Consider the following 15,533-nt stretch of genomic DNA (forward strand, 5'->3'; position numbering starts at 1 on the left):
TCAAAATGCTCACTATATCCCTGAATAAAATCCTTGAGGGGTCTAGTGTCCAAAATAGGGTCACTTGTGGTGGTTTCTGCTGTATAGGTATCTTAGGGCCCTACAAATGAGACATGGTGCCCGGAATTTATATCAACTTTTCCAAAATTGAAATGGTGCTCCTTCTTTTCCGGCTCCTCCCATTTGTCCAAACAGAGGTATCTGACCACCTGTGGGGTATCACCGCATTCAAAAAGTGGGTAATAAACCGTGGGGTCCACTTTTTGGCGTTTCGTCTCGAAACCTGTCAAAGTGACACTGGTCAGAATGGCAAAAAATGGCCGAGTCATAAAGTACAAAACTGGGTCCATCCAAGGGGTTAAACTGAATGTAAATGAGTCGGTTAGGAATAGCGGGAAACTAGTCTTGAACTGGTTAAAGTTGAAAATAGTTGAGAAATGAAGGGGTTAATGATAATGATGACCCCAAAATAATACAGACCCTGCACCTACCTCCTCCTGCAGAGCCGCACACTAGATATATAATACCCTGCACCTACCTCCACCTGCAGAGCCGCACACTAGATATATAATACCCTGCACCTACCTCCACCTGCAGAGCCGCACACTAGATATATAATACCCTGCACCTACCTCCACCTGCAGAGCCGCACACTAGATATATAATAACCTGCACCTACCTCCACCTGCAGAGCCGCACACTAGATATATAATACCCTGCACCTACCTCCACCTGCAGAGCCGCACACTAGATATATAATACCCTGCACCTACCTCCACCTGCAGAGCCGCACACTAGATATATAATACCCTGCACCTACCTCCACCTGCAGAGCCGCACACTAGATATATAATACCCTGCACCTACCTCCACCTGCAGAGCCGCACACTAGATATATAATACCCTGCACCTACCTCCACCTGCAGAGCCGCACACTAGATATATAATACCCTGCACCTACCTCCACCTGCAGAGCCGCACACTAGATATACAATACCCTGCACCTACCTCCACCTGCAGAGCCGCACACTAGATATACAATACCCTGCACCTACCTCCACCTGCAGAGCCGCACACTAGATATACAATACCCTGCACCTACCTCCAACTGCAGAGCCGCACACTAGATATACAATACCCTGCACCTACCTCCACCTGCAGAGCCGCACACTAGATATATAATACCCTGCACCTACCTCCACCTGCAGAGCCGCACACTAGATATATAATACCCTGCACCTACCTCCACCTGCAGAGCCGCACACTAGATATATAATACCCTGCACCTACCTCCACCTGCAGAGCCGCACACTAGATATATAATACCCTGCACCTACCTCCACCTGCAGAGCCGCACACTAGATATATAATACCCTGCACCTACCTCCACCTGCAGAGCCGCACACTAGATATATAATACCCTGCACCTACCTCCACCTGCAGAGCCGCACACTAGATATATAATACCCTGCACCTACCTCCACCTGCAGAGCCGCACACTAGATATATAATACCCTGCACCTACCTCCACCTGCAGAGCCGCACACTAGATATATAATACCCTGCACCTACCTCCACCTGCAGAGCCGCACACTAGATATATAATACCCTGCACCTACCTCCACCTGCAGAGCCGCACACTAGATATATAATACCCTGCACCTACCTCCACCTGCAGAGCCGCACACAGATATATAATACCCTGCACCTACCTCCACCTGCAGAGCCGCACACTAGATATATAATACCCTGCACCTACCTCCACCTGCAGAGCCGCACACTAGATATATAATACCCTGCACCTACCTCCACCTGCAGAGCCGCACACTAGATATATAATACCCTGCACCTACCTCCACCTGCAGAGCCGCACACTAGATATATAATACCCTGCACCTACCTCCACCTGCAGAGCCGCACACTAGATATATAATACCCTGCACCTACCTCCACCTGCAGAGCCGCACACTAGATATATAATAACCTGCACCTACCTCCACCTGCAGAGCCGCACACTAGATATATAATACCCTGCACCTACCTCCACCTGCAGAGCCGCACACTAGATATATAATACCCTGCACCTACCTCCACCTGCAGAGCCGCACACTAGATATATAATACCCTGCACCTACCTCCACCTGCAGAGCCGCACACTAGATATATGGTAGAGGCTAGATCGGAGTTGATTTTTTGAGGTGGGAGGAGTGATTTCATGAAATCATGATGTCACCGGAAGGGGCGGGGCCTCCTCAGTGCCGTGCAGATCTGTGGGCGGGAAGCGGCAGTGCCCGGGCTCCTCTGTGCAGAGCGGGCGGATCCTGACCCTGAGGTGGAGAAGAGTCAGCGTCTCCTCATTAGTTATTGCTCTGGGGTCTCACACTGGATGTTGGGGGCACAGAGCAGTGTCTCCTGTCTGTGTTGGGGGCTGCAGCTCGTGTATGTCTCAGGCTTCAATAAGGTAAGTGTCTTATGGGGGGTTACACGGAGCAGGGGATGATACTGTACGTTTGGGGGGGCTCACACTGGCCGGGGGGATGATGCTGTATGTTTGGGGGGGCTCGCACTGGCCGGGTGGATGACGCTGTACGTTTGGGGGGGTTCGCACTAGCCGGGGGGCGACGCTGCACGTTTGGGGTGGCTCGCACTGGCCGGGGGGCGACGCTGCACGTTTGGGGTGGCTCGCACTGGCCGGGGGGCGACGCTGCACGTTTGGGGTGGCTCGCACTGGCCGGGGGGCGACGCTGCACGTTTGGGGTGGCTCGCACTGGCCGGGGGGCGACGCTGCACGTTTGGGGTGGCTCGCACTGGCCGGGGGGCGACGCTGCACGTTTGGGGTGGCTCGCACTGGCCGGGGGGGCGACGCTGCACGTTTGGGGTGGCTCGCACTGGCCGGGGGGGGGGACGCTGCACGTTTGGGGGGGCTCACACTGGCCGGGGGGATGATACTGTACGTTGGGGGGGCTCGCACTGGCCGGGGGGGGATGACGCTGCACGTTTGGGGGGCTCGCACTGGCCGGCGGGATGATGCTGTACGTTTGGGGGGGCTCGCACTGGCCGGGGGGGGATGACGCTGCACGTTTGGGGGGGCTCGCACTGGCCGGCGGGATGATGCTGTACGTTTGGGGGGGCTCGCACTGGCCGGGGAGATGACGCTGTACGTTTGGGGGGCTTGCAGGGGGCGACACATGTTTGGGGGGATCGCACTGGCCAGGGGGTTACGCTGCATGTTTGGGGGGATCGCACTGGCCAGGGGGTTACGCTGCATGTTTGGGGGGATCGCACTGGCCAGGGGGTTACGCTGCATGTTTTGGGGGGATCGCACTGGCCAGGGGGTTACGCTGCATGTTTGGGGGGATCGCACTGGCCAGGGGGTTACGCTGCATGTTTGGGGGGATCGCACTGGCCAGGGGGTTACGCTGCATGTTTGGGGGGATCGCACTGGCCAGGGGGTTACGCTGCATGTTTGGGGGGATCGCACTGGCCAGGGGGTTACGCTGCATGTTTGGGGGGATCGCACTGGCCAGGGGGTTACGCTGCATGTTTGGGGGGATCGCACTGGCCAGGGGGTTACGCTGCATGTTTGGGGGGATCGCACTGGCCAGGGGGTTACGCTGCATGTTTGGGGGGATCGCACTGGCCAGGGGGTTACGCTGCATGTTTGGGGGGATCGCACTGGCCAGGGGGTTACGCTGCATGTTTGGGGGGATCGCACTGGCCAGGGGGTTACGCTGCATGTTTGGGGGGATCGCACTGGCCAGGGGGTTACGCTGCATGTTTGGGGGGATCGCACTGGCCAGGGGGTTACGCTGCATGTTTGGGGGGATCGCACTGGCCAGGGGGTTACGCTGCATGTTTGGGGGGATCGCACTGGCCAGGGGGTTACGCTGCATGTTTGGGGGATCGCACTGGCCAGGGGGTTACGCTGCATGTTTGGGGGGATCGCACTGGCCAGGGGGTTACGCTGCATGTTTGGGGGGATCGCACTGGCCAGGGGGTTACGCTGCATGTTTGGGGGGATCGCACTGGCCAGGGGGTTACGCTGCATGTTTGGGGGGATCGCACTGGCCAGGGGGTTACGCTGCATGTTTGGGGGGATCGCACTGGCCAGGGGGTTACGCTGCATGTTTGGGGGGCTCGCACTGGCCAGGGGGTTACGCTGCATGTTTGGGGGGCTCGCTGCACTGGCCAGGGGGTTACGCTGCATGTTTGGGGGGCTCGCACTGGCCAGGGGGTTACGCTGCATGTTTGGGGGGCTCGCACTGGCCAGGGGGTTACGCTGCATGTTTGGGGGGCTCGCACTGGCCAGGGGGTTACGCTGCATGTTTGGGGGGCTCGCACTGGCCAGGGGGTTACGCTGCATGTTTGGGGGCTCGCACTGGCCAGGGGGGTTACGCTGCATGTTTGGGGGGCTCGCACTGGCCAGGGGGTTACGCTGCACGTTTGGGGGGCTCGCACTGGCCAGGGGGTTACGCTGCACGTTTGGGGGGGCTCGCACTGGCCAGGGGGTTACCGCTGCACGTTTGGGGGCTCGCACTGGCCAGGGGGTTACGCTGCACGTTTGGGGGGCTCGCACTGGCCAGGGGGTTACGCTGCACGTTTGGGGGGCTCGCACTGGCCAGGGGGTTACGCTGCACGTTTGGGGGGCTCGCACTGGCCAGGGGGTTACGCTGCACGTTTGGGGGCTCGCACTGGCCAGGGGGTTACGCTGCACGTTTGGGGGGCTCGCACTGGCCAGGGGGTTACGCTGCACGTTTGGGGGGCTCGCACTGGCCAGGGGGGTTACGCTGCACGTTTGGGGGGCCTGCCAGTTGGGGGGCTGGCACTGGGCAGGGGGCGACGCTGCACGCTTGGGGGGGCTCGCACTGGCCGGGGGGCGACGTTACACGTTTGGGGGGGGCTGGCTGGCACTGGGCAGGGGGCGACGCTGCAAGTTTGCGGGGCTCGCAGTGGCGGGGGCTCGCAGTGGCCAGGGGGTGACGCTGCATGTTTAAGGGGGGGGGGCTCGCGGAGGGCGACGCTGCACGTGTGGGGGGTTCTCGCTGGGCAGTGGTGCGTGTTGTTGTGGGCTCTCGCGGGGCAGTGGTGCTTGTTGTTGTGGGCTCTCGCGGGGCAGTGGTGCGTGTTGTTGTGCGCTCTCGCGGGGCAGTGGTGCGTGTTGTTGTGCGCTCTCGCGGGGCAGTGGTGCGTGTTGTTGTGCGCTCTCGCGGGGCAGTGGTGCGTGTTGTGGGGGCTCTCGCGGGGCAGTGGTGCGTGTTGTGGGGGCTCTCGCGGGGCAGTGGTGCGTGTTGTGGGGGCTCTCGCGGGGCAGTGGTGCGTGTTGTGGGGGCTCTCGCGGGGCAGTGGTGCGTGTTGTGGGGGCTCTCGCGGGGCAGTGGTGCGTGTTGTGGGGGCTCTCGCGGGGCAGTGGTGCGTGTTGTGGGGGCTCTCTCTCCCTGCGAGCCCCCCCCCCCCGACGTGCAGCCTCTCTCTCCCTGCGAGCCCCCCCGACGTGCAGCCTCTCTCTCCCTGCGAGCCCCCCCGACGTGCAGCGCCTCTCTCCCTGCGAGCCCCCCCCCCCCGACGTGCAGTCTCTCTCTTGGGGGCGCACTGGGCAGGGGGTGACGCTGCACGTTGTGAGGGGGGGGCGCACTGGGCAGGGGGTGACGCTGCACGTTGTGAGGGGGGGCCGGCACTGGGCAGGGGGTGACGCTGCACGTTTGGTGGGGGCAAAGGGGGGCCCTGTGTGTGTGTGTGTGTGTGTGTGTGTGTGTGTGTGTGTGTGTGTGGCCGTGTGTGTGTGTGGCCGTGTGTGTGTGTGGCCGTGTGTGTGTGTGGCCGTGTGTGTGTGTGTGGCCGTGTGTGTGTGTGTGGCCGTGTGTGTGTGTGTGGCCGGTGTGTGTGTGTGTGGCCGTGTGTGTGTGTGTGGCCGTGTGTGTGTGTGTGGCCGTGTGTGTGTGTGTGGCCGTGTGGCCGTGTGTGTGTGTGGGGCCGTGTGTGTGTGTGGGGCCGTGTGTGTGTGTGGGGCCGTGTGTGTGTGTGGGGCCGTGTGTGTGTGTGGGGCCGTGTGTGTGTGTGGGGCCGTGTGTGTGTGTGGGGCCGTGTGTGTGTGTGGGGCCGGTGTGTGTGTGTGGGGCCGTGTGTGTGTGTGGGGCCGTGTGTGTGTGTGGGGCCGTGTGTGTGTGTGGGGCCGTGTGTGTGTGTGGGGCCGTGTGTGTGTGTGGGGCCGTGTGTGTGTGTGGGGCCGTGTGTGTGTGTGGGGCCGTGTGTGTGTGTGGGGCCGTGTGTGTGTGTGGGGCAGTGTGTGTGTGTGGGGCAGTGTGTGTGTGTGGGGCAGTGTGTGTGTGTGGGGCGTGTGTGTGTGTGGGGCCGTGTGTGTGTGTGGGGCCGTGTGTGTGTGTGGGGCCGTGTGTGTGTGTGGGGCCGTGTGTGTGTGTGGGGCCGTGTGTGTGTGTGGGGCCGTGTGTGTGTGTGTGTGTGTGTGTGGGGCCGTGTGTGTGTGGGGCCGTGTGTGTGTGTGTGTGGCCGTGTGTGTGTGTGTGTGGCCGTGTGTGTGTGTGTGGGGCCGTGTGTGTGGGGCCGTGTGTGTGTGTGGGGCGTGTGTGTGTGTGGGGCCGTGTGTGTGTGTGGGGCCGTGTGTGTGTGTGGGCCGTGTGTGTGTGTGGGGCCGTGTGTGTGTGTGGGGCCGTGTGTGTGTGTGGGGGCCGTGTGTGTGTGTGGGGGCCGTGTGTGTGTGTGGGGCCGTGTGTGTGTGTGGGGCCGTGTGTGTGTGTGGGGCCGTGTGTGTGTGTGTGTGGGGCCGTGTGTGTGTGTGTGTGTGTGTGGGCCGTGTGTGTGTGTGTGTGTGGGGCCGTGTGTGTGTGTGTGTGGGGCCGTGTGTGTGTGTGGGGCCGTGTGTGTGTGTGGGGCCGTGTGTGTGTGTGGGGCCGTGTGTGTGTGTGGGGCCGTGTGTGTGTGTGTGTGTGGGGCCGTGTGTGTGTGTGGGGCCGTGTGTGTGTGTGTGGGGCCGTGTGTGTGTGTGTGTGTGTGTGTGTGTGTGTGTGGGGCCGTGTGTGTGTGTGGGTGGGGCCGTGTGTGTGTGGGTGGGGCCGTGTGTGTGTGTGGGTGGGGCCGTGTGTGTGTGGGTGGGGCCGTGTGTGTGTGGGTGGGGCCGTGTGTGTGTGTGTGTGTGGGGCCGTGTGTGTGTGTGTGTGGGGCCGTGTGTGTGTGTGTGTGGGTGGGGCCGTGTGTGTGTGGGTGGGGCCGTGTGGGTGGGGCCGTGTGTGTGTGTGTGGGGCCGTGTGTGTGTGTGTGTGTGGGGCCGTGTGTGTGTGTGTGTGTGTGGGGCCGTGTGTGTGTGTGTGTGGGGCCGTGTGTGTGTGTGTGTGTGTGGGGCCGTGTGTGTGTGTGTGTGTGTGGGGCCGTGTGTGTGTGTGTGTGTGTGTGGGGCCGTGTGTGTGTGTGGGGCCGTGTGTGTGTGTGTGTGTGTGTGTGTGGGGCCGTGTGTGTGTGTGGGGCCGTGTGTGTGTGGGGCCGTGTGTGTGTGGGGCCGTGTGTGTGTGTGTGGGGCCGTGTGTGTGTGTGTGGGGCCGTGTGTGTGTGTGTGGGGGCCGTGTGTGTGTGTGTGTGGCCGTGTGTGTGTGTGTGTGTGTGTGTGTGTGTGTGTGTGGGTGGGGCCTGTGTGTGTGTGGGTGGGGCCGTGTGTGTGTGGGTGGGGCCGTGTGTGTGTGTGTGGGTGGGGCCGTGTGTGTGTGGGTGGGGCCGTGTGTGTGTGTGTGTGGGTGGGGCCGTGTGTGTGTGTGTGTGTGGGGCCGTGTGTGTGTGTGTGTGTGGGGCCGTGTGTGTGTGTGTGGGTGGGGCCGTGTGTGTGTGGGTGGGGCCGTGTGGGTGGGGCCGTGTGTGTGTGTGTGGGGCCGTGTGTGTGTGTGGGGCCGTGTGTGTGTGTGTGGGGCCGTGTGTGTGTTGTGTGTGTGTGTGGGGCCGTGTGTGTGTGGGTGGGGCCGTGTGGGTGGGGCCGTGTGTGTGTTGTGTGTGTGTGTGTGGGGCCGTGTGTGTGTGTGGTGTGTGTGTGTGTGGGGCCGTGTGTGTGTGTGTTGTGTGTGTGTGTGGGCCGTGTGTGTGTGTGTGTGTGTGTGTGTGTGGGGCCTGTGTGTGTGTTGTGTGTGTGTGTGTGGGGCCGTGTGTGTGTTGTGTGTGTGTGTGGGGCCGTGTGTGTGTGGGGCCGTGTGTGTGTGGGGCCGTGTGTGGCCGTGTGTGTGTGTGTGGGGCCGTGTGTGTGTTGTGTGTGTGTGGGGCCGTGTGTGTGTGTGTGTGTGTGTGTGGGGCCGTGTGTGTGTGTGTGTGTGGGGCCGTGTGTGTGTGTGTGGGGCCGTGTGTGTGTGTGTGGGGCCGTGTGTGTGTGTGTGTGTGTGGGGCCGTGTGTGTGTGTGTGTGGGGCCGTGTGTGTGTGTGTGTGGGGCCGTGTGTGTGTGTGTGTGGGGCCGTGTGTGTGTGTGTGTGTGTGTGTGTGTGTGTGTGTGTGTGTGTGTGTGTGGGGCCGTGTGTGTGTTGGGTGGGGCTCGCAGGGAGAGAGGCTGCACGTTGGGAGGGGGGCTGCACGTTGGGTGGGGGGGAGCTTGCAGGGGGGGAGAGGCTGCACGTTGGGGGGGGGAGGATGCAGGGGGAGAGAGGCTGCACGTTGGGGGGGGGGGCTTGCAGGGGGGAAGAGGCTGCACGTTGGGGGGGGGGAGCTTGCAGGGGGGAAGAGGCTGCACGTTGGGGGGGGGGGGGGAGCTTGGAGGGGGAAAGAGGCTGCACGTTGGGGGGGAGGATGCAGGGGGAGAGAGGCTGCACGTTGGGGGGGAGCTTGCAGGGGGGAAGAGGCTGCACGTTGGGGGGGGGGAGCTTGCAGGGGGGAAGAGGCTGCACGTTGGGGGGGGGGGGGGGAGCTTGGAGGGGGAAAGAGGCTGCACGTTGGGGGGGAGGATGCAGGGGGAGAGAGGCTGCACGTTGGGGGGGAGCTTGCAGGGGGGAAGAGGCTGCACGTTGGGGGGGGGGGGGAGCTTGCAGGGGGGAAGAGGCTGCACGTTGGGGGGGGGGGGGGGAGCTTGCAGGGGGGAAGAGGCTGCACGTTGGGGGGGGGGGGGGAGCTTGCAGGGGGAAGAGGCTGCACGTTGGGGGGGGGGAGCTTGCAGGGGGGAAGAGGCTGCATGTTGGGGGGGGAGGATGCAGGGGGGAGAGAGGCTTCACGTTGGGGGGGTAGCTTGCAGGGGGAAAGAGGCTGCATGTTGGGGGGGGGGAGCTTGCAGGGGGAAAGAGGCTGCACGTTGGGGGGAGCTTGCAGGGGGAAAGAGGCTGCACGTTGGGGGGGGAGCTTGCAGGGGGAAAGAGGCTGCACGTTGGGGGGGGAGCTTGCAGGGGGAAAGAGGCTGCACGTTGGGGGGGGGGGAGCTTGCAGGGGGAAAGAGGCTGCACGTTGGGGGGGGGAGCTTGCAGGGGGAAAGAGGCTGCACGTTGGGGGGGGAGAGCTTGCAGGGGGAGAGAGGCTGCACGTTGGGGGGGGACCTTCCAGGAGGAGAGAGGCTGCACGTTGGGGGGGGGGGGGGGAGCTTGCAGGAGGAGAGAGGCTGCACGTTGGGGGGGGGGGGGGGGGAGCTTGCAGGGGGAGAGAGGCTGCACTTTGGGGGGGAGAGAGGCTACACGTTGGGGGAGGGGGAGCTTGCAGGGGGAGAGAGGCTGCACTTTGGGGGGGAGAGCTTGCAGGGGGAGAGAGGCTGCACGTGGGGGGCTCGTGCTGGGCAGGGGTCCGTGTTGCACTTTGTGGGAGGTGTGCTATTAATCTTCTCCCTTTGTTTTTCTAACACAGTTTGTGACTACTGGCATCTGGGTGTAATTGCCCCCCGTCGTCCCACCTTAGAGACTGAGAGAACAGTGTGGTCTAATGCACATCATCCTCCGGTGTCCTCCAATGTATTCAACAAGAGGATTTTTATGGTAAATGGAGAAATACAATTTTTACACCTAAAACGCACGGGACTCCGATACAAAAGATTTTTTTTCTTTCATTGTTGCCAATGTCCAACATGGCTTTATTCTACGTATTAATTTGTAAAGTTGATTGTTACAGTATATATTTGTATCCTCGACCTTCTGTCTCCCCCTCCCTAATTACCCTGTAGACTGTAACCCCCCCCGAGAGCAGGGTCTGCGCCCCTCTGTACCCGTCTGTCAGTGTTATATATTTGTATCCCCGACCTTCTGTCTCCTCCCCATTACCCTGTAGACTGTAAGCCCCTGAGGGCAGGGTCCGCTCCCCTCTGTACCCGTCTGTGAGGATTGGTTTATTCACTGTAATTTATTTCTGTATATTGTGTGTTACCCGTTCCCATGTACAGCATGGAATAAATGTTCTCTATAAAAATAAAACTGTATAAATATATTTCTCCTTTTTTTTTTTTTTTTAAATTGATATACTTATTTTAATAAAACTGTTCTAGAAGTTTGGGCTGAATGTTCATTTCTATAATGATAAAGCTCGGTGTGACATTAGTGAGCAGTCACTGCCGGTCGGGCTGCGGTCACAGTGTTGTAGGTAGTTTCCAAAACATCTCAGTCCTCACATGTAGACCCACAGTAAACTGATCAGATCTCGCTGACAATTTATTTTCTGTCTTTAGCAGCGCCTGATCCTCTCTCACGCCCCCCATTTATTAGGCCCCAGTCCTGTTTCACCGTGTTTCCCTCCTTTGGTGGCAACATAACTCCATGAGGCTCACACCGCCTGATTCCGGTCATATGGGGCGAAACGTTTTTTTTTTTTCTTTAAATTTAAAGGGACGCAAGTTGCTTTTTGCTGAGCGTCTGAAGCTGTTGCCACCACTGTTCCATAGGACGGGCTCTGGCAGAGGTGACACTACATATTTTACAGAGGGGTAACAATACTTCTTAGAAATTTTGAGAAGTATTTTTAGCCGCTGAGGAGAACATCATAATTTGCAGCAACTCAAAATGATAGTACATACAGTAGATGGGTATCTATAAGGCCCCTTTCAGATGTCCGTGTTTAAACAGGTGCAAGCCACACGTACCAGTATGGTTGTCCGTGTGGTACCGGTAAAAAAAAGTAAGATACTTAAATGAATGTTTTGGTTTTGTTTTGTTTTTTTTGTTTTTTTTTTGTTTAATGTGGAAAGCCTGAAAAATTAAAGATATAGGAAGATAAATAGAGCTTATAGAATAGTGTTCTAGAGATAGTTAGCTTGACCAACATTTTTACACCATTTTTATTTTTTAATTTAAAAAAAAAAGTGGGGTCCCCCCAGCTTTCATGTCCAGCACAGGAACAGCAGCAGCTGTAGGCTGAAATCCTCAGCTCTTTGCAGTACCTTGGCTGGTTCTGAAAAATAGAGGGGATCCCACGCTTATTTTTTACATTTTTAGATTAAAAAAAATTACGTGTGGTCCCCTCCATTTTTACTAAAAAAACAGCCATGGTACAGCAGACAACTGGGGGATGATATTCTTAGGGTGGAAAGGGCCATGGTTATTTGGCCCTTTCCAGCCTAACAATAGCAGCCCACAGACGCCCGAGAAGTGGCACATCAATTAGATGCAGCAATTGTGGTGCTGGACCTGGCTCTTCCCATTGCTTTGGTGCAATGGCAAACTGGGTAATATTTGTGGGGTTAATGCCATCTCCAGCATACACCCCTACTACTAATCCAGTAGATGAAAGGAGAATAACAAACTTTATTTGAACAAAAAACCTTCGACTCAGACCTCATTCACCAATTTATTTGATTTTTATAAATAAAAAACAGTTCTACCGTAATCTATGGTGAGGTCCCACGACATTCCCCAAAAGCAAACCTGGAAAGACATAAAAGAGAAAATCATTCAATAAATAAAGACAAAAGACACCCTCTTTTCCAATTTATTTCTCTATCAAAGCCCTAATCCTGGTCTGCCGAAAGCCAATTGGGGGTGGTCACGTCAATCCTATACTGCTGTCACACTCAATGGAGAACCGAACATTCCTCACACACACACACACACACACACACACACCTGTGGATGCTTCTGTTTGATGACCTTCATCTCATAAGGTGAGCTCAGGTTATTCAGGTCAGCAGTATGTGTGCGGGCGCGGCAGTGATGTCACAGGTTAATCAGTTAACAATGAACTCAGATGACATCCTGATGACACCCGCGCTACTGTGGGTGTTGCGGCAGTAACGTCATGGGTTCATCGGAGTTCCCAATGAACTTTGAAGAACCCGTGAAGTCACTGTCGCTACACCCGCGGAAGCGTAGGTGTCGTCAGGATATCAGAGTTCCTTGGATACTCACCTGTCCCCAGCGATGCTGTCCCTGGCACTGATGTCTATGGTGCTGCTGCTTCCAGGTCCTCCGTTGAGTGCATATTCATTGAGTATAATGAGCGGGGATCGGAAGCAAGTGACAGCAGGGCTGGAGACAAGTAAGTATAAAAATTCATTTTATTTCAGAGACACGTGTTTTCTCCGGTTCTTGTCACACGGATCACATCAGTGTGTGACACCCATGCTGCCTGAGAAAAAAAAAAAAATGTCTGCATGCAGGGAAATGTGGGGCAACATGGTCCATGTAAAAACATGCATGTGTGAGGAACACTATAGAATAACATGAGTACGTGTGGCATCCGTGTTAAAAATGGATGTCACACATACCTGAAACATATGGATAAAAATTCCCCGTTTTCCCAATCGGTGTGGGTCCCAGTGATCGGACACTGATCAGCAGGTGATCACCTGGCCCATGGATAGGTGATAACTTGTTTTCACTAAACAATCCCTTTAAGGCGTGTAAACATTTCCTGCAATCATTTGGCCGTCAGCTCTCTCTTGACTATCACATACAGGAGTGCTCGGCCAAATGTTCTTGTGTTCTCTCTCTGAGAGCTGATGTCGCCTCCTCTGGGGGTGGATTATCTTTCAAGATATCAAAAGCATCAACAAGTGGAATTCAAACACGCCGGTTCCTTCTCTCCCTTTAAGCTGGGTTCACACTAAGCGACAACGACGTCGCTGTTACGTCACTATTTTCTGTGACGTAACAGCGACCTTGTAAGTCGCTGTTATGATCGCTGCTTAGCTGTCAAACACAGCGACGCAGCAGCGATCATAACGTCGCTGTGCTACATGTGCAGAGAGCAGGGAGCCGCGCTTAGCGCTGGCTCCTTGCTCTCCTAGGTACAGTACACATCGGGTTAATTAACCCGATGTGTACTGCAGCTACATGTCACAGTGCAGAGAGCAGGGAGCCGCGCACACTGCTTAGCGCTGACTCCTTGCTACAGTATACATCGGGTTAATTACCCGATGCGTACTGCAGCCACATGTGCACAGAGCAGGAGCCGGCACTGGCAGCAAGGGCGGAGGCTGGTAACGAAGGTAAATATCGGGTAACCAGGGAAAGTTCTTCCCTTGGTTACCCGATGTTTACGCTGGTTACAGCTTACCGCAGCTGCCAGACGCCGGCTCCTGCTCCCTGCTCGCTTCATTTCGTCGCTCTCTCGCTGTCACACAGCGATGTGTGTCACAGCGGGAGAGTGACGACCAAAAAATTAAGCTGGACATTCAGCAACGACCGTCGACCTCACAGCAGGGGCCAGGTCGTTGCTGGATGTCACACACAGCGACAGCGACGGGACGTCGCTGCAACGTCACAAAAAATGGTGACGTAGCAGCGACCTCGTTGTCGTCGCTGTGTGTGACACCAGCTTTACATCCATTCTCGAGGTAAGTCAGATAGCCCCCATACACATCATATTGTTGTCTGATCCGGGCAATTTTAGCCCTATGTTTATGGGAGCTTTCATGTAATCTGTATAAGGGCTTATTCACACATCTATGCACGTCAGTACTATCTCTGAACACAATGCATGGACTGGCTGAGGCCGTCCTTATAGACAGTGCTGTGAGCTCAGAAATCATGAACCTCAGTGCAGCAACTCCGCTCTAGTCACCTCTAGTGAGATAGAATAGAGTTACTGTACAGGGGACGTTCCTTACAGACAGTGCTGTGAGATCAGAAATCATGAACCTTAGTGCAACAACTTTGATCTAGTCATCTCTGTGCTGGGCAGTGTTGTAACTAGAATTTGATGGGCCCCAATGCAAAATTAGGACCTGCCCCCCCCAACACAGATACACTGGGTACAGGATAATGACACCGACACTCGGGGCATGGGATAATGACGCTGACACTCAGGGTGCGGGATAATGAAGTTAACACTTGGCTCTTTCCCTCAGCACTCAGGTTTCCCATGATCTGAAATCCCTCTTTCTATCATCATCCAGCTTTCCTATGTTCTGATATCCATCTTGTCCTCAGCACCCAGCTTCCCTAGGCTCTGCTATACATCTTTCCCTCAGCACCCAGCTTTCCCATATCATAGTATCGTAAAGCTGGGTGCTGCGGGTAAGAGCCTCTTTCCATCAGCACAAAACGTTCCCATCCCAAGCTTATGTTTTTGTCCCCCCTCGTATATATAGTTCTCCAAATACTATAATGGCCCCCACATAGCCTTCCATATAGCATATTGGGTCCCACGTAACCCTTCATTTTACTAGAATGCGCCCCATAGTCCTCCTTGTATTATAATGCATTTCCCATAGTCCTCTATGTATAAGGTAACTCTTATAGCCCTCCAATTATTATACTACAACTCCCATAGTCCTCCATGTATTATAATTCACTCCATAGTCCTCCATATATTATACTGCACCCCATAGTCCTCCATATATTATAATGCACCCCCATAGTCCTCCATGTTTTATAATGCACCCCCATAGTCCATGGATAAGGTAGCCCTCATAGGCCTTCATATATTATAATGCAGCCCCCATAGTCATGCATGTATTATAATGCACCCCACAGCTCACCATGTATTATAATGCAGACCTCATAGGCCTCCATGTATAATAATGCAGCCCCTCCATATATTATAATAGTAGCTGTCATATACCGTACCCCAGGCCCACCCACCCAGTTCCTTGACCACTTTTCAGCCTGGCTGCCGCACTTCATGTCCTCAGAATTACCAACCCTCATCCTAGGAGACTTTAACATACCCATGACCAGCCCCTCCTCCCCATCTGCATCCCAGCTTCTATCTCTCACCACCTCCCTTGGCCTCTCACAGCTCTCATCTTCTGAGACACATGAAGATGGTAACACTCTTGACCTGGTCTTTATCCGCCTCTGCTCAATCTCTGACTTTGAAAACTCACCTCTTCCCCTCTCTGACCACAACATCCTCTCCTTCAAGCTCACAAACCCTCGCCCACCCCAGTACACTCCCACCTATCACACATTCAGAAACCTACAGGCCATTGACTTTCAGACCCTTACAGACTCTTTACACTCATCACTGTCCCCTATCTCCTCACTTTCCTGTCCTGATCTGGCTGTAAACCATTACAATGACACACTCAGAAATACCCTAGACCAAGTAGCACCCCTCACCCTCAGAACCTCCAAACACAGAGTAAAACAGCCTTGGCTCACTTCCCAAACTCGATTTCTCCAGTGATGCTCTAGGAGTGCCAAACGCA

The 15,533-nt window shown here is 56.4% G+C and overlaps 1 long non-coding RNA gene across 1 annotated transcript; it reads left to right on the forward strand.

The window, feature by feature from the left end:
- The first annotated feature begins 2,169 nt into the window (after positions 1–2,169).
- LOC142312458 (uncharacterized) lies at positions 2,170–10,435 on the forward strand. Its single transcript, XR_012754385.1, has 2 exons — positions 2,170–2,461; positions 9,803–10,435. It is a non-coding gene; the product is annotated as an uncharacterized LOC142312458 (long non-coding RNA).
- The last annotated feature ends 5,098 nt before the right edge of the window (positions 10,436–15,533 follow it).

This window comes from Anomaloglossus baeobatrachus, chromosome 5, assembly GCF_048569485.1.
Source record: "Anomaloglossus baeobatrachus isolate aAnoBae1 chromosome 5, aAnoBae1.hap1, whole genome shotgun sequence".
In the NCBI taxonomy this organism is placed as follows: domain Eukaryota; kingdom Metazoa; phylum Chordata; class Amphibia; order Anura; family Aromobatidae; genus Anomaloglossus; species Anomaloglossus baeobatrachus.